The following is a 23,773-nucleotide window of genomic DNA, read 5'->3' on the forward strand; positions in this document are numbered from 1 at the left end:
GATTTTGCAAAATAAATAAGCAAAAATTTCTGCTTTTTAAACTATTTATAAAAATGGTTGTTGAGTAGAGCAAAAAAATAAAAAATAAAAATAATAAGTCGATTTTATAAATCATAAAAGTTATGAACGTTAATCTTTGACTATATATTAACAAAGCGGTACAAATCTTTGATCCTAAGTCGATCTGTCAAGAGTATCAAGAGATTATAATTGCACACGAGTACAGTGTTTATTATTATGCCAAACACTTACTGTCTCAATTCAGATAGTCATGCTTACTATTGATATGAAACACGCAATTTCTATATCTTTCATCAACTTTCGATCATCATCATTGGTCAAATGATGTGCATTACCCATTTATGACCATCGGTTATCATCAACTTTGTATTCATGTTTTAAATTTCATATCACTCAAGTAAAACTGAAACTGATCTTACGTGACCCTTGGAAGCCAAAGGGCAAAAAGAACGGAAGCTTCTCCATTTTTGGACTTGTAAATTGCTTTGCCGAAAACTTCTGTGGAATCTTATCTAAAATTTAATTGGGATTTCATGAAACTAGAAACCATGCTTCAAAAGAAATATCATATTTCTTTAAATGTAAAGCAGAAGTGAATTTAAATAGTTTCTTAACTATTACACATATTACAGTAAATAATGCAAGAAAAAATATACCAAATGCTTTTTTTTTTCGAATGTTCGAATGTCGATCATTTTGTTACATCGAATCTGCAATAAAGTATGTTCTTCTCTATCTTCTTTAAGCGTTCATTAATAGTGTTAGTAAAGGAAGGATGGCAACACATCCAAAATGTTATTTATTAACTACCGATACACTGCAAGAAAGTGTTTATGCAACATCGGAAACTATTAACAGAGTTAAAATGAATGGAACGATACAGTTCAGATGATTGCCATGTAAAAAAAGACACTTCTGTTACAGGAGAAAGACACATGACTATAGTTTATTTAATATCGGATATCTTTTCTTGCAATGTGTGTTAAGGTTTTGAAAGTATAAATATTGAAAATATACACATTTATTTGCGGTAAGACTGTACTACACTTGTACTAAAGTATGTACTAAACTTGACTAAAGTATGTACTAAGACTGTACTGAAGTTGCTTTCAGAGTAAGCGCACATCAGCCTCGACGAGCCTGCCATGCAGTAAAAACAGTCTATAATCAGGTATAAAGATTCTTAAGGATTACTAGAATAAATTGAGATGAAGAACCACAAATAAGGAAGCAGTTTTGTGAAATATTTGAAAGTTCGTGTTTCGTCAAAAATCACTTAACTTCTTGTCGAATGATTGCCAAAAGTAACAAAATACAGCTCAAGGATCGTTGAATTGTCAAAATATAGAGTTTTATTTTTAAGAAGATAGAGTAAATTTATATAAATCATTAAAAAGGAGGATAACAACGTTTTCAAAACGTCCACATTATGTTAAGTATTTATATTTTTTTACAAAATTGAACAATGCATTCCAGAGATTTGTTAAAGTCATATGAAAGGAATAGAAGTTTTATAGATGAAGTGAACTTTCACGCAGTTAAAAAGGCATTTACTTTAATACCGCTTTCCCCACATACTTCACAAGATAAACTTGACAACTCCTTCAATTTTCATTTGATTTGCATAAAAATCTGAATTTTCTTAAAGAGCAATAAAAAAATTCTTACTATATAAGTATTTTAGAATTTGTAAGTGATAGTTCTTCAATATGTTATAACTTCGTTGAGAAAATATCCCAAGAACTACATCAATTATATTAAGACTGTTAAATGTTTCAATAAATCGTATAAAACTTCTCTTGGCAACATTTCTAGAAGTCTATAAAAGAGTATCAACATATTTAATACCACGTCATTTATTTTAGTATGAATACTTTTAAAACTTCAATAGTGAAAAATTAAGTAGTTTTATTTAATATATAATTCTTTTTCTTTTTTAGAAAATTACTGTTGTTGAGAGTTATTTCTTGTTAAAGGTTATAAAGTATACCTTGTAAAGGCCGTGGTTAGTTTACCATCTATTTAACGGTAAACCTATTTATTACATTCAATCTGTGCTGTTACTAATATGTGATCTGACGATGTATTGTCCTACTTAAGTATGGACTCATAACATGTGATCCTATGTTTTCAAAAAAATTAAATCAATATAATGTTATTAACTTATTCATGTACGAATAAAATATTATGGTACACAATTCCTTTTGTATTATTTACAAAATAAGAAGAATCATTATGTTCCCTAGTCTTCACTGGGAGGTAGGAATAAATAGTTTTTAAATTTGATTAATCTCCTAAAGTGAATAAAAAATGTTTTTTAGAAACTTCGTTCCTATAAATATTTTAATATATCATTATTAGAAATAAATGACCCGTGAAAGGATTTTTAAAAATGTTGTAAGATATAATTAAATTAATCAGAGGAATGAAAAGAGCAAAAACAAAATAGTTATATTAACAATTAAAAATTTAATAAGTATTATTCTTACGAAATACTTCTCAATTCAAGCGGGCATACATTCTCCCTAATAAATTATATTTAAAAATCCTTTGTGAAAGTTTATTCTTCATCGTGACCCTTTCAAAGGGTGAGCCGCTAATTTTTATCGAAACGACTGAATCCCTTAAACAACTTGAAAGTGCTATTCCTCAACTACCCCCAAAGGGAACCGATTAATGTTCATGCTTGAAATGTTAACCTAGTTAAGCAGCAAAAAATGATGTAAAAAAATAATTTAACTAAATTATTCTTAACTGATAAGGATTTTCCTAAATTTTGAGTTCTGAATGTTAGTTTTTATTTAATAAAATATTCGGTTTAGAATAAAATAAACTTTTCAATTTAGTAACAAAAATATTATCGTTACAGCAGCTATCTTGCAAAATAGGATCTTTAAAACCATCTTTTCGATGAATATTCTAATGGGATAAAAATACTGCAGAATTTATGTAAGAAGAGTCTAATTAACCTGAGATTGGAAAATTTTAATAAAAACTATGCTTAGTACAAGAATCTGGTCTAACTTAAGCAATGCCATTTAAACATGGGGTATTACTTTGCTTATAATAGAAAGGATTTGTTTTCAATGTCTTGTTTCAAATATCTAACGAGAAAGTTACCGTAAATATTACTGAAATATAAAATGGAATTTTATGCTTGTAGTATAGACGCTCTAAACAAGTTAGTAATGCATGTCGTCTTTTATCTGTCAGTATTCAAGTGTTTTCTCGTATAGAATCCTATAGAATCATTTTTGTTTCATTTTTTTTTTAAATTTCAAAACGATATAAAACTATAAAAAGTAACTGTGCACGAGCAATATGTGTATAGTTTAGATATTTTATTTTAGTTTGTAATCTGAAAATTAAAAAAAAAATAATAAAAACTTAGATTTTCGTTACAGTAATTTAAAAACACCCGAATGAAATAGAAAGCAATTTGCTATTTTAAATTTAAATTTCTTTTTATTATTTTAGATAATACAGCAAAAATACTGAAAATGAAATATGTGTACTTTTTATTAAAAATAAACAAAGATATTTCGATATTTTATTTATTTTCATAAATCATATAAAGTATATCTCATTTTTATCAAAATAAGAAACTCTATTTTATTTTTTAAAAAATATTTTGAAGCAATGTTTCTTACAATATTAAACTTTTACAGTCTTATTTAATAGAAATACTGCACGATCTTTGGTATTTATTTTAATAGTTAATTTCAAAAATGTCTTAAAACGAAGTGAAACGTAAAATACCGTCCAAATGACGAAAGAACACCAACAAAAAGCTTCGTCAACTTCCACTAATGGGGTCAAAAGTGATGGAGATTCATTCGGGGCCTCTCTTTATGCGTGACTGATTTAATGACATGTAACTGTGTTAGAAACCGTTTTATAGGTCCGATATAGTTTGACGAGGTTATTTTCACATATTTGTCATCTGTAGAATATAATAAATCGATTGTCTACCATACTTGTGGAGTCACAATTCAGCAGGAAAATATAGTTGTAGAGTCAAGAAACTATTCTGTAGAAATAATTTAATCAATTCCGGTTAGATTGATTCTACTAGTTAATGAATAAGAGAAAGCATTTTTTTTTGCCTTATGAAAAATTATTTAGACAAATATTTTATTTATGGGCTTTTTATTCTGGTTCACCACGTTTCAATCAACACGTTTCTTGAATTTCTATTTAAAATGTTTCTTCTGGCAAAAAGAAAATTACATCGTCAACTGAAAAAAAATACATACAAAATTCAAAGTTTCCAAATTGAATTTTTTTTACTGATACAAACAGTGTATTCCATGTTATTTTTATATTCCTTATGAAATCTTTAAAACACTTATAAAAAGTCAGAAAGGGACGCAAACTGAAATTTAAGTTATAAAGAAAGAAACATGCTATCAATGTCTAATTACAAGTGATGGAATGAAAAGCTTGTTCAATTGCCGGAGAATTAAGAGAGAAATTGAAAGTGATTATTAGAATCACATCCAAGTTATATTAGACAATCAAACTGGTTTAGAGCCCTCACCAGAGATTCGACAGATTTAACAAGCTTTTTTTCTTCGCTTCATATCCAAAATCTGTGTATTTCTTTTATTCTAAAAATGTACATTAAGGGTGGTAATTTAAAAGTGCCTTGCAGAAACATTTGAAAAGTGTTCTTCAATTATATGAATTAAATTACATGTCTTTCATTTTCTTACAATGAAAGGACATATGTTTCCAAATGATTAAATTAAAGAATAATGATCTTAAAAATCCCTCTCTTTTTTAAAAAAATTTTGCAATTTAATGCACCATTTAAGATTAATTATTTCAGTAGTTTTAAGAAACAATTATGACGTTTTTCCATACTTTTTTGTTTTGCAGATGTTTTTATTATTTAAGATAATTTACTTTTACTGAAATATAAAACTTTAGCTTCTTTTGGCAGTGAATAAAGCAACAGTAATGAATATTTGCTAATTTATTTGCAACACTAATGAATAATTGTAATGAATATTATTAATTAATGAATTATTATTGAATATGTTAAGTTCCATGTTGTAAACTGTGAGTAATGAATGTATATCATTGAATAAGTTAGATTATTATTTTAAGAAGTGAACTCAGGTATTTTGAGAAGGGTTCAGTTAAATAGTTTAATTTATAGTTATTAAAGCTTTTTGTGCTGTTTGCCTAGTCTGTCTAAGTCTAGTCTTTTGTGAATTCATCTATTCATTTTCAGAAATTTAGCTTAGAATCCAGTTCTTTGGAATCTGTGAAAATAAGAACCTTGTTTGGTCGATTTTAAAAATAAAAATTAAGTGTCAACTCTTAAAATAAAATATTTTGCTAAGGATTCGTTTTTACAGTTTAAGTAAATTGAAAAGTGTTTGTTTTTATGAGAAAATAATTTATGATGGGCCAATTTTGAAGAATCCGTTAAAGGATCCACATTTCTCCGAAATGGAATCTGGATTAAATGTTATTATTTTTAATTAATATGGTAAAAACCTACATTTTTTTACTTGAAAATGTCATTTAAGTTTAAGTATTTAAAACAATCAGTTAATAAAAATGGGCTTACTTCTTGATGGTAAACAAACTACATTTCATTGGTGATAAAAGGTTCATTTATACGGTAGGTTAAGCATATGTAACCATAGTAGAAAAACATAAAAAACTAATGTAAAAAGTTTGCTAACAATGGCATGACACTTGCCAACAAAAAATAATCCTTTCCTAAAATGAATATTTTGAAAAGTAATTTTCAGTGAAATGGCAAGATAGTTCAACAGTCTTTTTATTCGATAAAAATGTGTCCGCCAAAGTACAAGACATCTGTTTAAATTATTTATCGAAAAATTTTCTCCAATGATTTATGTAAAAGAAGTTTTTATGGGTTCATAGAATTCCATGTCTTAGTTCGAATTCAATCTTTTCGTCAAAGGGAAAAAACTTTTACTTTGATAACTTTTTATTAAGCTTTTCACTCTGATAACAATTTGATATTGAAAATAGTAGATTAAGGAAATTTCGAAACACTTTTTCAAAACTGCTATTTTGAGGTTTTGTGTCCAATATAATACTAATAGAAGATATCCCAAGAGAAAATGTTTAAAAAAAATTTAAAAAAAACATTTAAAAATATTTAAAAAACCGAAGTTTATGGTTTTTGAGAAAATTAAAAGTCATATTTTTTAGAAGTACTTTTGATTCATTTTTCATAAAATATTTATTGTTATTATTTATTTTTCAACAGAATGTTTTGCTATAAGCTTTTAAAAAGTTATAACAATTCTTTTAGTTGAAATTCCGAATTGTTCCTTTTCATTAAAAAAAAACATTGTATCCAAAAACTAAGTTTTTCTTAATTTCCTGAAGAAAATGTAATGCAAAATGCAAATATACATATATTCTGAGTTTCAGGTAGTTATCTGTCGTACTGCTACTTTAATATGGTAAACGAACAGAATCATGCTCGTTCTCATTTATATAAAAATATAATTTTTTTCTCCATTAGAAAAAGAATTCGAAGCATTAAACTTTTAAATAATAAAAAATCTCAACATGCTTAAATTTTTTTTCTTGTAAATGTAAATCGTTTTATTTTATAAAACATTCATGAAAAGTTTTATAATTAATTCTTAAACTTATTTAAGAAATATTGTTCATATATATTAAATGTATATAATTGAATATATATAATATATATAATTGAAATATTTGTTATTAAAAGTTTTTTAAAAAGCACTGTTTTTAAATCGTTTTTCAAATTTGTGTTTAAAAATAATTTTAAGAAGAAAAAATTAAATTATATTGGTTTAAATAACATTCCGCTTTCAATTTATGTCTTTAGTTTCAAAAATATTTTTTAATTTTAATTATTTTTAATATATTTCAATACATCGCAATTTATTCTACATAATGATTTTTAAAATATGTACAAAATCAATTCCTTGAACAAAATTAGACTTCAGAAAGTCATATATTATTTCGTAATGTTATAAATATCGATATTTTAAAAAAATGCAATGCATGTAAAAAAGCAAATTTTATCGGAAATACTATAGTAAGTAATAGACGGATATAAAAAAAATTCACTTAAAAAGCGTTATAATTTTGAAAGTAAATTACTTAAGAAAAATAATAAAATTATCATAAAACATTTTAAATACTTTGAAAATTAATCAAAATTAGATTTTGTGTCATCTTTATAAAAAAATTTAAAAAAATTATCTACTTAATTTTTTTCACTTTAATAAAAGAAGAAATGTTCCGCGAGACTCATTTTGTGAATGAATTTTAAGTTCTGTCGAAGGACTAATTTGGGAGCAGCCCTGTTTGATGTTTGCGAGAAATTTCAGCTGCGGTTCGATCTCTCTAAAATTTAAAAAGGTGATTACAAAATTGTTATTTCATTAGACACTATTAAATTATACAATCATTTTGAAACATCTAATTTCTTCCCATGTCAAAGAATGCTCTTAATTTAATCAGAGACTTCAAATGCCTACGAAATTAAATAAACGATAGATTCACTTTGGAGTCATTTAAATATATTTTGGTTATTTATATAATTTTAGATTAATAGAATAGTTTCAGCAAATATAAGTAGCATAGATAAGCAACAAAGCTGATTGAAGGAATTTTCATAATTAATTATAAATAGAATAACAGAATCAATATAAAAGAAATAATCGAGAGATTATGTACTTCCATATTGCATCTTGCACACGGTCGTACGGCCCACTGTAGAGCTGGCATATACACTTTGTAGGTAAAATTAGGATTGCTATGAGAAATTGTAAAATCTCCTGCCTTTTTAAACATTTAATTCTTAGACAATCATTGCTTAATCCTAAAAATATATCATTTTTACAATTAAAAATATTAAATTTAGTCATCAAAACAAAAAAAATGCGATAATCCATCATCCCAAGAATAAACAATTACAAAATATCAAAAATGATACTAAATAGCTTTTAATATTATGATAATACATAAACCTAAAGCATCGAGGGGTGAACTAGAAATTCGTTTGTTAATTAATTTAGATAATATTTCAAGTAAACGGAATTAAACAAAAAAGTAATATTTTTGCTGTATAAACACACATTTATTTCAACAAATTTTTTTATTCTCAAACTATTTAACTGCAATTTGTAAAATATGCTTCTAATAGTTTATCAGAAGCTTTTTAATATTGTTTTTTTTTCTTTTTCACACTATAAAATTAGTTTATCTAAAAATACTTTTCTTTCAAAGCATTATCAATATTTTATTGTTTACTCTAATATTGTGACTGAAGAAGTTTGTTCTGAAATGTATACAGTTTTTGGAACAATAAATATTAAAAATCCACAATTTAAACGAATAATTCTCAGTAATAAGACTTTAAGGAATTCCGATTTTTATTTCGTGTGAACTATTCGATCATATTCGAGAACTATTCCTCCATATTTGAATCAATCCATCGTACTGATGATATATATATTAATTCTCTTAAATAAGTGTGAAAAGAGCACAAAGTTTGAAAAAAAAAACATCGTTATTGTAATAAAAATATCTTACAACTGAGTTACGAAGTTATATAAAAAAAATTTTAAAGATACTTATGTAGGAGAATGTTTCTTTTAAACAAAATTTACTAATTTTCGCTTATTAATTTATAATTTCTATTTCACCTTATTAATTTATAAGCTAATTAAGTATAGAAGAGTCCTTTTACCTCCGTAAATCTTGGAAGGGGTTTAACTAGCACCTGTTATCAAACTGTTCAGAACAAGTTCTTTCAAAACGGCATGAATCCTATTTCGTACAAAGGAGTAAATTTACATTTTCCAGTAATAAATTTCTAACATTTAAAAAAAATCTCAATTTAATGACAATCCAACGAATATATAGTTTCTTATTCAGACCTGAAATTATTTTTCATTAGTTACCATGCTTGATCTTAAAATTTAAAAAAAGAAAAAAAAAACTGTAGCAAACAAATACATTTTTCAAAAATAAATTTTTTGCTTACGTAAATAATTTGAATTATTTCACGTAAATGCCTATTCAATCTGTGTACATAAAAATTTATTTTTGTTTCAATGTCAGAATTTTAATAGAATCAAGTTTTGTAGTGACGTTCAGTAAATTTGGCAAAACATTTTTTGCAACCAATATAAATCGACGCTGTTTAACTTTAATTCAGCATATCTAAATTGATTTTATTTTTCAAAGCGTTACCACGGCTATCTTTTAACGTTTCTTATGATAAGCCTACCGTTATCAAACACTGAGCAGAATTATATTATTTACATTTGAGATATCAAAACTCTAATCAGAAGAGTTGAAAACCGCTGTTTAGTGAGTCAAGTATACAAAATATGAAAACTTAATAGCTCTAAAAATAAAAATAATATATTTTTAATAAAATTACTGGGTGAAAAGGAATTCTGGATGATTGATTCTGAAATTCTGAATTAAAATTCTGGATGATTGATTTTAAAAAAATGTGATTAAATTTATGTGATGTGAATCTTTAAACTTTTTGTGAAAAGTCCTATTTTTGTAAAACTGAATATAAATTGCTCAATCTTTTGTGAAAGAATTTGTGAATTTGTGAAAGTAGTATTCTGTTTTTGATATTTTGTGAAAAAACAATCAAAGGCTAGCGTCCGGTGAAACTTTTTGTGAAAGGTTCTGTAGTCGTGAATTTGAGAAAAATCTACTCTTAATTCTCTGAATAAAAAAATATATTGCAGAATCAGTTCTTTTAAGCCTTTTCTAAAAGTGTAAAAACAAAGTCCTTGTCTTATAAAAAAATATTTCTTTTAAGAAGTTTTAAACTTATGCATTAATGACGTCATCTATTCCATTTTTCAAATAAAATTTTGTTACGAATCCGTTTTTAAAATAAATGTTCTGTAAAGGGTTCATTTTTATGACAAAACAGTCTTAAAGAGTCTACGATAAAATAATTTATGATCACGCTTCTAAACGGAAAACTTTAACTTTCAGGATAAAGTTGTGGCGATTTTAAAACATTATTAATTCCACCTTAATATTCTTCCCAACACTTGCTGGTAATTTAGACACCCTTTTAGTTCCTTTTTACTAAACACCAACATTCCTCATATTGCAAGGCTATTTCTCAAAAATTTAACAAAATTTCTCAAAATTATTGTTTCACTGAATATTATTTTTGGTATCCTCACTATTATTTATATTTTTTATTTTTATTTAAACGATTGAAAACTCCTCATGCACCACGAAGTATAGCATGAGGCTTACAGAAGTAAGTAGAAAACAAACAAGAAAATTTAAAAATTTGCATTACAAACAAAATTGCTCAAGACAGCAAGACTTTCGATACTTTTGACCAGTTCCGAAAAAACAGGAGGCCAACAAATGGAAAGACGCATCAAATCAGTCTTTAATTTAACACGGGCACTCGCATACAGTTTGCAATGAAGAAGAATGTGCTCAGCATCTTCATCAGCATCGTCGCAATCACAAAGTTCACTGGTCACCAGATGGATTATTTATATTAATTTAAAGATTTATCCTGTCCAAAAAATTCATTGCAACTTTATGGGCGAAATTGTGCTGTTTTTTGTAGCTTGAAATATTTGTATAATGCCAAACAAATATTTTTTTAAAAAAAAGAATAATAATTTTAACTAAAAACCTTAAATGAATTGCTCGCTATAAAAATTCGCTGATCAAAAAGTTTTGCTTGTTATCCTTATAAGACATACTTTTTAACATAAGAGTAATCTATCTTTTTAAAATGGATATCAAAATTCGCCTATTATAGAAACAGTTATATATTTTTAATGCTAATTGATTTTAATATTTCCTTCTGTTACCAGTTTTCAAAACTTAAAAACACGTTTATGGTATGTTGACTGAATTGTTTTGATGGGATTTAATGAATGATGGGATTTAATATATAAATGCATTTTTGCAAATAATTTGCAAGGAATTTAAAGACATATTTTTTTACAGGACATTTTACAACGAAATTCTACAACCCTTGCCACTATTTTAAATGTACTACGTAATTTGCTGTAACATTTTGCCCAGTGATGAAGTAACTGATAATTTAAGAAATTGTTCAGTAGAAATTTACAAATATTTCTGCAAGAAATACTTTAATCTTTACTTTAAAACTGGACAAAAAATTGATGCGATTATATTTGGGGTTGATATAATATAAATATTAATCTCTGTGACATTAACTGTATGCATTTCATTAATAATCTCTGTGTTAGTATCGATGATATATTCTTCTTTGTTGTTTTAAAACTTTTTTTAAAAATAACTTCAATGAAGTATATAAGTATAACACCAATTTGTGTTTGAATAAATATAACAATTACGCTAACGAGTCTCAAAATTGCCAAGAGACCAGTTAAATAGATATTAAATTATATTTTTGTCCAAAATATATCTGCATTGCATCGATTACTGATGTCGGAATTTAAGCACAATTTTTTTAATGTACTTAAAATTGCATTTCATTCTGGGTTAATACATAACATCCCTACTAATAAAACATACACAAGCACCATGAGCTATACGAAATAAAAAAATATTTTCTAGTTTTATTTGCAGTCAGCAATCGAAAATATTCGACATTTTCTAAGAAGTATAATTAGTTATATAGTAATATAATAGAATATAAAAATGAATTAATTACTTTTTCGATTATATCTTTTTAAGAATATCACCAAAATGTTTAGAAATAAAGTTTAAATTTGCTACTGATCAATCAATTTTCATCCAATAGATATTTAAACAGCTAGTGCATAAACACTTACTATGTGACATTGCTCATGACTTAAAGTATGTAATTAATTACCACCCAAATATTTAATAAGAAATATTATAAAATGTTGGCAAACAGCGTCGCGGTGCCAAAGAACAAGAAAAAAAAATGTTGGATAATGGTTCCAATTAAAATACTTCTTTGTTTATTGCATGTACTCGATCTATGCTAAAAACTATGAATGTAAAACAACATCATAAAAATTTACACCAAAATTGATAATAATACTTCTCTGTTAATTTAACTTCTGTTTCATACTTAAATTGTTGATATAATGTTATTTGTTTTAATTTTTTTTATAACCGTCGTTGAACAGTCGACCCAAATTTCGCTTTACAACTACTAATGGACAACTCCGTAGCCCGTAGTTGAAAATGACGTTTGGTCTTGTAAAAATTTCCTTCTGCCATGCATCTTGTGGACTAAAATGCCTGTTAAAGTAAAAATTTAAAGTTTGCTGGTGAACTTTAGAAGATAACATCTCTTGCCTAAACCACCAGAATGAAAATTATTCTTGAATTAAAGCATATTCTTTAATCTAAATTGTTCCTTGAAATTGCCAGAGAGATAAAAGTAGCGGCGGGTAAAAAATCGGAAACAATAGAACAATCAAAACTCTTAGTTTATAATTGCTAGAAAATTATCAAATGCAATTTTCACACAAAATCTATTCACCGAAATAATACTTTAACCTTGTAAGTCACAAGAAGGATGAAATATCTGACGCATAAATTTTAAGGCTCTTAATTGCCTTTTTATAATTAAAATAAGTTTTGCGATGTAACACAAAAAGCATCAACAAAATTCCCCCCAAATAAAATAATTCAAAGTAACAATTATTTGCTCGCATTGACTAAGACTTCTGTTGACTTCTGACATTGACTTCTGTTAATCAAGAAAAATGTTCCTACAACAATAGAGAAGCTGGCCGTAAATAGCTCTTTTACGGTTAGTAAACTATTACAAAAGTATCTTTTAAATGTGCCAAATTTGCGTTTCGCTTATTACCTATTTCTTATATTTATAAGAAGTATTTTTAAGAATTGAAATGGCTTCAACGGTTAAATTATAAAGAACACTTTTCAATGATAAATAATAAGTGCAATTAGTGATGAGTGTAATTTTTTAATAAAGATTAATTCAACTTATCTAAGATTTCCATCCGAAGTTGTGTGACATTTTTTTTTAAAACAAAAACTGTATTTTTTGTATAGCTTTTCTTAAATTGTTTAGCATCAAAATAATATCAAATTTTTATTAGATTTTTTTTCTTTTGAACAACAGTTAAATAGAACAACAGTTCATAGGTAAGAAGAGCTCAAAAGAAATTGTGTTTGTTACGTGAACTCTTTATCCTTGGATTTTATATCTTGACTAATATTTTGTTGATTATCGGGATATATTTACGAATTAACTTTTTTTTTTTAATTTTCTTTCTTTGTTCATAACTAACTGCTTAGTTAACCATTGATTTATTACGTAATTTACTCATTTCAGTGACTTTATTTCTTTACAAAATGAAAAGAAAGTAGTATCAAAATATTCTAAAAAATGTAATTATACATTCTTATTTTAATCAGTTCATTATTTTTTCTTTTCAAATTTATATTGTACTTTGTTAGAAGAAATTTTTTAAATAGATCATTTCGTTTTCATAATTAATAATTTTTATTAGGTTAACTAATCATAATCTTTAATGTTCATAGTAATTTAATCTTTTTTATAATTTTATTCTATACAAAATAAGCAAAGACATTAAAACTTTCTTCTGCAATTTCATTTTTTTATTAAATCTTCTTTCATCCCAGTGTTTATTATTTTTAAATTTATACTGTTCAGAATAGGAAATTCGCCCAGAAAGACAAGTAAAGCATAAAAAATGATGAAATATAAGAGGAAATTATCTTGAATCCTATTCAAAGCGAATATTTGAAATGAATAGAGTGCTGCTATTTGAGTGTAATATAACAGAAAACTTTGTGAAGGGCATTTTGAGTGTTGTTTAGTTATCCAAACGAGTTAGTAATTCAGCATAATAATTCAGTTACTAAAGGAAAGTGAGATGAAGCGGACTAAATATTAAAAACTTTTACATTGACTTATTTTAGAAGAATTTTGTAGAAATTTTTTAATGTGTGTACAATTTGTACAACTGAAATCTTAAATAATGAAATTAAAAAAAGGGGGAAAAGTTAGAGCTTACTATCAAAATATCATGCATTATTTAAATAATTTTCATTATTATGTCTTATAAAGTAACAAAATACAAAATCCGGGAAAAAATTACTTTAATGTTGAGAGACAAAATATTATTATGTTGAGAGACAAACTATTAATTCATTATTATGTGTTATAAAATAATATTTACCAAAGCCAGAGGGATTTTTGAAAATGTCGAGTATAATGAATTAATTCATTTAAAAAATGATTATCTCAGATACTTGGTGCATGCAAAAAAATTTGTAACGTTCATGTTCATTAAATAATAGATTTTTTTAGAACAATAAAAATCATAAGAAACGAAACACGTTAAAGGAGTGTTGAAAAGTTAAAAAATCAGATACATATTTTTAATAGGAGTATTAGAAAAAAGTTAACCAAAACATAATAGCAAATTTGTCATTATTATCAATTTACGTCTGCGAAACCGTAAAAATTTACAATTAATTTCAAAAAATTCTAAAGATTTCTTGGTAACATAAAAACTCAGTGAATTTAATAATTCACTGATTTTTAAGGGAATTTGTTACATTAAAAAAAACATTATTTAACGTGTGCAAAAAAATTATTGAGTTAATAAAGTACTGAGCTTAGTTATTTCTGAGTACCTAATAGTTTTAAACAGAGTGATCTAAAAGTTTGCAAGCAATAAAAATATACTACGTGTATTACATAAATTGGGGATAAGTAGAGTCAACAGTCGAAACGTGATCTTCCACATTATTTTTATTGTTTTAAGCTAATTATCATAAACGTGCTATTTGCAACCTTTATCATCTGACATCACGCAAAGTAAGTGCTTGAAATTATTGTTTTTACTAAAAATAAGTGATGGGCAATTTTAAATATTCTATTATACAGCACGTTTGTGCAACCTATTTCATAATTTAGTTATGAGGAAAAATATTTTCATAAAATCAGAGCAGACATCTTCAATGAAAAATATTACTTTTTTATTACAAGTAAAATTTAAAATAGTTCATATAGTTAAAATTATAATTTCAATTAAGTTTTCTTTAATATTTTATAATTAGGAATATTTTTTTTCCTCTGTTGCATGAGATTTTTTAACAGATTCTTTTGCATAACTGATTTTAAATCTGCTATCGATTTCTCTCTCCAAGCTACAGTTTTTTAAAGACATTTTTAATCTATTTTTTATCAAAATATGCAAGTTTAAAAACGTTATATATAACAGGGGATCGCGTAAATGTTGTGACAAACTTCTAGAGGGGTTAGAGCAGACTATCAGGATTAAAATTGCATAGAATTCCAAGGTTTAGGAAATGTCCTCATACGCTGCTAGAGGCGCTTCTCCATTATAAATTGTTTCCTATTGTACTTCTGGAGAGTTCATAATTGGGAAGCTCCCCTAGTGGCATGCGACCACATTTCCGGGTATGGATCCCTATGTAATTTTAATCCTGATGATGCGCCTTAATTTTTCCTAGACGTTTGACGCAACATTTATGTGGCCCCCTGTTATATATAACGTTTTTGAACTAGCATATTTTGACAAAAGATGGACCAAAAATGTAATTTAAGAAAACAATAGCTTTAGAAGCAATACTAATTTCAGATTTGAAATGTCAAGATCAAGTATTTGCATAAATACATTAAAAAATTTGTTCCTCAATGTAATTCTTGTTTCAAAATTGTTTCTAAATTGAAACTGTAAAACTGAATAATCTATAAATCATTTCAATTAAAGATTTCCGTCAATTTTGACGGAGATAATTTTACTGATCAAAGTTAATTTAGAATAAAAATATTCAGAGTTTTCTAGAGTACTGGTTTCTTCATTTTCTTTGTTTTGTTATTTTTTATTTAAATTTAATTTCGATTATCAATGTAAGTTTGACTCATTTCATTTTAAAATTGGCTTGGTTTTTTAATCATTCTGAATTTTAATATTTCGTGTTGAACTTAAGAAAAAAAATCTTCAGTTTGTAAAGATCTCCGATACATAAGCATACAAAAATTATATAAAGAAGCAATCATAACGGCCATTTATCGGTACAAATATTTAAAAAAAAATTCGTGATCTTTTGGTTTTTTTTCAACCGAAAAGGCAATTAAACTTTTTTGGACAAATATAAGCAATGCACCGTTAATTTAATTCGATAAATAGTTAAAAGCACTTTTGATGAATAATTTTGCATCACTAAGTAATATAGCTTATGAGATACACATGAAAAAGGACGTTTTTAAATAGTATATAAAGCATACATTTTCTAGCTTATTTGATACTTTAAAGTAATCGTTATATGAAACCTTAAATATCTAAAATAAATTATTAAATATATTAAAATAAACATCGTTATAAGAAACCTTGAGAGATAGTGACAAACCAATTATGCATCAAATAATGCAATTATTGGAAATTATTTTTACGTAATTAATTTAACAGAGGTTAAGAGAGAAAATGAAACTACAAAACATTTATAAAATATGTAAAGTAGCATTTTGTTATTAATATAGGATGTATATTGTCTGTTGTTTTTCCTTAATTAATAAATAAAAATTCATTTTTATTAATCAAATTTTGAGAATGGTTTGAAGTGAAATTTAGCAAAAAAACTGACTGCAAATATAAACTGGAAAATTTTAATTTAAACTGACTTACTTTTCACAGTTGTTCCATTGCTTGTTAACTTAGTTTCAACAAGAGATAGATTCTCGGAACCTGCTACAATGGAATTTGATGGATTTGGAATGCTTGGTATCAAGCTAGTAGGTTTTGGTGGTCCTGGTGGTGAAAGAGCAGTATGGATGACAGGTGGTAAGTTTTTAGGAGATAACGGAGTTGTACTAGAATTTTCATGCCATGGAACAACCAGGAAAGGCTTACCAGGTGAAGGAGTATCGCCTCTAGTTTTTTCTGAGCATGATAAGTTCAGAGGTTGCTCAATTACCGTTTTATTGACTTCGTTCAATTCTTCACAATTAGATGTCATTGATGGACTGCTACAGCTACTGCTATTGCTGCTGCTGTTGTGGAAGCTGTTATGAGGATGTTGGTGAATTCCATTGATGCTTGATTGATGGAATGATGGAGACGCTTGTGAAGGATGCATTGGAGAAAGACTGTCTCTAATTCCTAAAATATTTGTTATAAAATGAGGTGTTGGCTGTTTTGGTGGATTGGCATATACATGTGGATGCCAAGTTCTCGTTGACGTGATTTTTGGAAGAGAATAATGTGCTGGACTTGGTTCGTGATGCATAGTTTTTATGGAATTGATCGCAGTTCAACACTTTTAAATGTTGAAAATTTAAGACACAAATTCAAACAAAAATATTTTAAACATTAGAAACTTCAATTGATAAAAGGTTAAATATTTTAGTATTCTGACTGAAGTATCCAAACGCAATACGATAATGAATTTTTCAGAATAAAAATGTACTCAGTGTATCTTCTTAAAAAAATTTGAATGGGTCTATAATTTTTCCAAATAAATTTTCTTCAGAGGAAAAGCAAACTTAATTACTTTTTAAAAGCAGTTTCTTTTTTTGTTTTGTTTTTTATAAGAATGTCGATTTAGTTCTTAAAAAAAGTTTCATAAGTTCGTAAGATTCATAAACAGTTTCACAATGATCTTCAATTTTAAATAAGTATAAATAAATTAAATCGTAATTCATAAACGTGTCAGAGTTATTTAAGCAAAACCAAATCGAATTAAATGTTTCTTCAAAAGAGCGTTTCTAAAATTCCCTCAGAAAAAGCGCTGAACTAACGAAACAAACAAAGCGCGCTCCCACATAGCTTATTTGTAGAACGGAGAACATGATTGGAATGGTAAGTGAGCTCGTCCATTGCACTTCGCGTCTTATCTCTTCGGTTGCAATCCGAACTACTCGCCACAAGACTACCTAAGCGACTTGAAAGCTACGCGGGCAGGGTTGCCAACAATAGAATCGCAGCAGTTAATCGCCAACCATTATTCGCCAACATTTGCTATTGAGTCTTTTTTATTCCATCGATTTCGTACTAGAGCTTAAAATCAAATCATGCGTCTTCAATTGAGTCATGGATAAAATGACACATTGTTTTTGTTTAATGGATATTAATTAGAGGTGTTGGGGTTATTATTTATTTATTTATTTATTTACTTTTTTTAAATTTCAACTAAAGGAAAATAGACTCAGTGTGATGTACATTTAATATTATAAATATATTTTAAATTACAACAGTATTTTCAAAAACTATAACGCAAATTTATCTCAAATAAATGCTTTTAATTATATTCCGGATTTCTCTTGTTATTAATGGGAAAAAATATCATTTTTATAAAAGTGAAACTGTTACTTCGGAATTTTAATGTTTTCAAAATTTCCTGAAAATGCATTTAGAGAAAAACTTTTAAATTCTTGTAAATTTATAAAAAGAGAATTTCTGTAATTTTCCATTAACCCTTATTAAAAAAAATAAAAAAAAAATAAAAAATTTCTTCTAAACATTATATTGACTTCAGAGATAACTCTTTTTTTAAATAAAAGAGATGATTTTGCGTTTATGCAAAATCTTGTAAATCATAATAACTTGTTAATTATTTACTTATCTAAATCACCGAATTAAATAACCTCAATTTAAAAAACTCCCTGCTCTTTTTGTTTAATTATTTTGCTATTAATTAGTGCTTTATTTTTGTATTTATATTATGTTAATTTATTACGTTAAGTTCGAGTAATTTATCATTTAATGAGAGATAATAGAAAAAACAACTTTGACCTCTAATTGTATGAAAAAACAAAGATTTTTAATCTTTTTCAAAACTGTTTGTCATGAGAAAGTTGTTTCATGCAGTAAATAATAAAAATAATTTATTTAAAATATGGTTTTGGTGCTTAAAATTAGCCTTATTTATTTAGAGTAATTTTTCAAATTTTATCTTTAAAATAAGAAATTTTTATAATTATTTTACTATTTTCTATACATTGATTTTCAAAATCGTTAGTCACAGTATAATACAAAACTTAATTGAACAGTAAAGACAGAGAGAATGAAATGAAAGGTATGTATGATAGAAACAAATATTTGCACTTTATATAGATTTATTAGGAATTGAATCTATTATTAGGGACCATAAAAATATTTAAAAATTATTTATTACTTTTATGACTGTTTGCAGAAGTTATTCATCATTGAAAAACAAAGCATAAATAGAATATTTTTCAAAAACTGTAAAATATTTGGGATTTCTATAAATTTCACTACCTAGTTTGAAATCGTTAAAATGCGAAAAAATTGAACAAATCTTTTTAAAACCCATCATCTTAGCAAAAATGAGAAACAATTATAACCCTCTAGATGCTGCCCCAAATAATATTTTCTCTTAGAGTGGGACCCATTAAAAAAAGAGATGCTCTCTCAGTTCTCTAAAGAAAGAAAGCGAATGAATGGTTTCAATTACAGGTAGCTAACTTTATTATGTTAAAGAGAATTCTATTGATATGATTGCAAAACAGTGACGAATTGAGTTTTTCTTTTTAAACTGGTGTTTTTTTTTATTGTACTTTATTTGTACTGGAACAATTTTCTATTTTGTTGGACATAAACGGTGTTTCGTTTTGAAGCAACTAAATATGATTGATATTTATTCTAGATTGTACAAAATCAAATGATTGGATTTTATCTCTTACATCAATTCAAAAAATATCAAAACTTAAAAATGAAATGTGAGTATTTTTTAAATACTTTTAAAATAAAATTAAGTCACGCTAAGGGAAGAGTTTTCATTTATTAAGGTTTGTTTAACGAGATTTACGGTTTGTTTTAGAACTTGAACAAATAATAAGGAAATATGGCAGAAAAGATCATGTCGGTGAAAATAAGTTTTCGGCGAATTGATCGGGTCAGCAAAATGAATTGTGCGAAGTAAGTGTGTCAGCGATATGATTTGTCGGCGAAGTGATTGTCAGCGATGTAATCAGGACCCTTTAAGTATGCTATTACTTTGCTTGTAATTAATGTGAGTAATTATGCAAATGCTCCTAATTGTGGGGGCAAGTCTTATTTTTGGAACATTTGTAATAAATTGCGTTATATACTGTTTGGAAAAAAATGTAAACACTATCATTTAATTAGTTTTTTTTTTAATTTTTACCCAATTAACGAAAAACGATTTCAATTTTAATACTTAACTGAGAAAAAATATAGCTTTAATTAATCAAGTTCAAAAAATGTAGTATTTGTTTAGACGTTTAGAAAAGTCATCCCATTGCATCATCGAACGAAGGAAATTTACTGAAATCTTAATAAACTGTTTGTATCAAATTTAAATTGCTTAATAATTTTAATGTTATGGCAAATTTGAACAATACTATGGATCAACACATTTATACAGTGTACACAAAAGTATAATACAGTGCAAAAGTTTGTTAAGTGTTCCTAAAATAAATAATTAAATAAAACGCTTGAAAAAGTATATAAAAGGGAAGTTCTTGAAAATGATCATTTTTGCAATCATTATAGTGAGATGCTCAAACGGATATTTCTGTGATGTTATGTTAATAAGTTAATTTTCCATAACCGTTCGAATATTGTAATTGTTTGAAACGAGGTGTCGTGATGTCAAAGCAAAGAGTCTAATAAGTAGTAAACGCAATTTTTTGTTAATTCATTTTGTTTTCTATTTCTAATTGTTTCTTTCGTTTTCTTTTCTTTCAAAAAAGCTTTTATATTAAACCCATGACGAGTTTATGGTGTAGAATAGAACAAGAATTACACAGTTTCGAAAAGCAAATAAGATTTGCTTGCTACAATTTTTTTATCTTATCATTGCAAATTTAAAATTCTGTCCTCTCCAATGTTTTTTTTTTCTTTTTTTTTTAAGATTCATGTGCTTAGCAAATTTAAAAATGCTACGATAAAAGTTTTGAAAAATGTACATAAAAATTCAGATTGCTGTGCTTGAATCGTGTGCTTGAAATATTCACGTTGAATAAAAAGAAATAAATCACTTTACATTTCCAAATATAAATTAATGGAAGTCAATAAACGTTTAAATGTGGGGTGGTTTATTTTTATTTTTTTTAAGTGCTCAGTTTTGAAATTTATTTCATTATCTGTATTTCATCAGTCTAGATATTAAATGTCTGACTACAGAAAAAGACTTTTCTTTTCTTTATATTATTATAGCAATGGTAAAACCGCATGAAAACCAACCAATGTATGATTTATTTTATGTTTATCAATACATTTGCTTTAATGCTTTTTCCAAGTTTTACTTGATCAGTCTATAGAGTATGTAATTATAATGTTATTTTCGCAGAAAATACCATAAACAGAGTTTTAACAGACGTGTAAAAAGTTTTATTTTATGAATTAATTTTTGTTGTATTTTAAGTCAGGGATTTTGCATTTTGGTTTTAATTTATTTACTTAATTTTTCTATCTTGAATAACCTCGCATATTTAATTATAAATAGATAATTTTGCTATAAAGTTTTCTCATCATACAATGATGATAATACATATTTGTCATTCTCGATAAACCGTTCATTTCTTGTCATCTCATCATACTTTTTTAAAAAAACTAATATTTTAAAATACTGATTATCAAACAAAACCTCTGGGTAGTCTGTATATTATAAATAGAATATAACACATAGTAAATTTGAATGTTTCATTCTCCTCTTCAAGGCAGGATGAGAATTTCTGTATCTATAATTATTCTTCCTTTTCTGACTCTCTTTCGTGTACCTTTTTCCACTCGCCTCCCGATTAATGCTTTGTCTCACTCTGTGGTTAAGGTTTCAATTGGTTTAAAATTATTGATAGGTTCATTTGGCAGATGTGCAATAAAATATATTTATAAATATTTCCAATATTTATAAATATATATATATCCTAGAAGTTTGACGCATTATTTATGTGGCCCCCTGTTATATATAACGTTTTTGAACTAGCATATTTTGACAAAAGATGGACCAAAAATGTAATTTAAGAAAACAATAGCTTTAGAAGCAATACTAATTTCAGATTTGAAATGTCAAGATCAAGTATTTGCATAAATACATTAAAAAATTTGTTCCTCAATGTAATTCTTGTTTCAAAATTGTTTCTAAATTGAAACTGTAAAACTGAATAATCTATAAATCATTTCAATTAAAGATTTCCGTCAATTTTGACGGAGATAATTTTACTGATCAAAGTTAATTTAGAATAAAAATATTCAGAGTTTTCTAGAGTACTGGTTTCTTCATTTTCTTTGTTTTGTTATTTTTTATTTAAATTTAATTTCGATTATCAATGTAAGTTTGACTCATTTCATTTTAAAATTGGCTTGGTTTTTTAATCATTCTGAATTTTAATATTTCGTGTTGAACTTAAGAAAAAAAATCTTCAGTTTGTAAAGATCTCCGATACATAAGCATACAAAAATTATATAAAGAAGCAATCATAACGGCCATTTATCGGTACAAATATTTAAAAAAAAATTCGTGATCTTTTGGTTTTTTTTCAACCGAAAAGGCAATTAAACTTTTTTGGACAAATATAAGCAATGCACCGTTAATTTAATTCGATAAATAGTTAAAAGCACTTTTGATGAATAATTTTGCATCACTAAGTAATATAGCTTATGAGATACACATGAAAAAGGACGTTTTTAAATAGTATATAAAGCATACATTTTCTAGCTTATTTGATACTTTAAAGTAATCGTTATATGAAACCTTAAATATCTAAAATAAATTATTAAATATATTAAAATAAACATCGTTATAAGAAACCTTGAGAGATAGTGACAGACCAATTATGCATCAAATAATGCAATTATTGGAAATTATTTTTACGTAATTAATTTAACAGAGGTTAAGAGAGAAAATGAAACTACAAAACATTTATAAAATATGTAAAGTAGCATTTTGTTATTAATATAGGATGTATATTGTCTGTTGTTTTTCCTTAATTAATAAATAAAAATTCATTTTTATTAATCAATTTTGAGAATGGTTTGAAGTGAAATTTAGCAAACAAACTGACTGCAAATATAAACTGGAAAATTTTAATTTAAACTGACTTACTTTTCACAGTTGTTCCATTGCTTGTTAACTTAGTTTCAACAAGAGATAGATTCTCGGAACCTGCTACAATGGAATTTGATGGATTTGGAATGCTTGGTATCAAGCTAGTAGGTTTTGGTGGTCCTGGTGGTGAAAGAGCAGTATGGATGACAGGTGGTAAGTTTTTAGGAGATAACGGAGTTGTACTAGAATTTTCATGCCATGGAACAACCAGGAAAGGCTTACCAGGTGAAGGAGTATCGCCTCTAGTTTTTTCTGAGCATGATAAGTTCAGAGGTTGCTCAATTACCGTTTTATTGACTTCGTTCAATTCTTCACAATTAGATGTCATTGATGGACTGCTACAGCTACTGCTATTGCTGCTGCTGTTGTGGAAGCTGTTATGAGGATGTTGGTGAATTCCATTGATGCTTGATTGATGGAATGATGGAGACGCTTGTGAAGGATGCATTGGAGAAAGACTGTCTCTAATTCCTAAAATATTTGTTATAAAATGAGGTGTTGGCTGTTTTGGTGGATTGGCATATACATGTGGATGCCAAGTTCTCGTTGACGTGATTTTTGGAAGAGAATAATGTGCTGGACTTGGTTCGTGATGCATAGTTTTTATGGAATTGATCGCAGTTCAACACTTTTAAATGTTGAAAATTTAAGACACAAATTCAAACAAAAATATTTTAAACAT

The 23,773-nt window shown here is 26.6% G+C and overlaps 1 protein-coding gene across 2 annotated transcripts in view; it reads left to right on the forward strand.

The window, feature by feature from the left end:
- The window catches only part of LOC107455196 (uncharacterized), a 322,531-nt gene that overhangs the window by 208,347 nt on the left and 90,411 nt on the right, over positions 1-23,773 (forward strand). Inside the window, exon 2 of one of the 2 annotated variants that reach the window (XR_011638301.1) lies at positions 1,962-2,049. The exons of the other annotated variant lie outside the window; for it this stretch is intronic. The gene's annotated coding sequence lies outside the window, so the exon portion shown is untranslated. The remainder of the gene's footprint in view (positions 1-1,961; positions 2,050-23,773) is intronic. 2 annotated transcript variants of the gene reach the window in all.

The sequence above is a fragment of the Parasteatoda tepidariorum genome, chromosome X1 (assembly GCF_043381705.1).
Source record: "Parasteatoda tepidariorum isolate YZ-2023 chromosome X1, CAS_Ptep_4.0, whole genome shotgun sequence".
NCBI classification, from domain to species: Eukaryota; Metazoa; Arthropoda; class Arachnida; order Araneae; family Theridiidae; genus Parasteatoda; species Parasteatoda tepidariorum.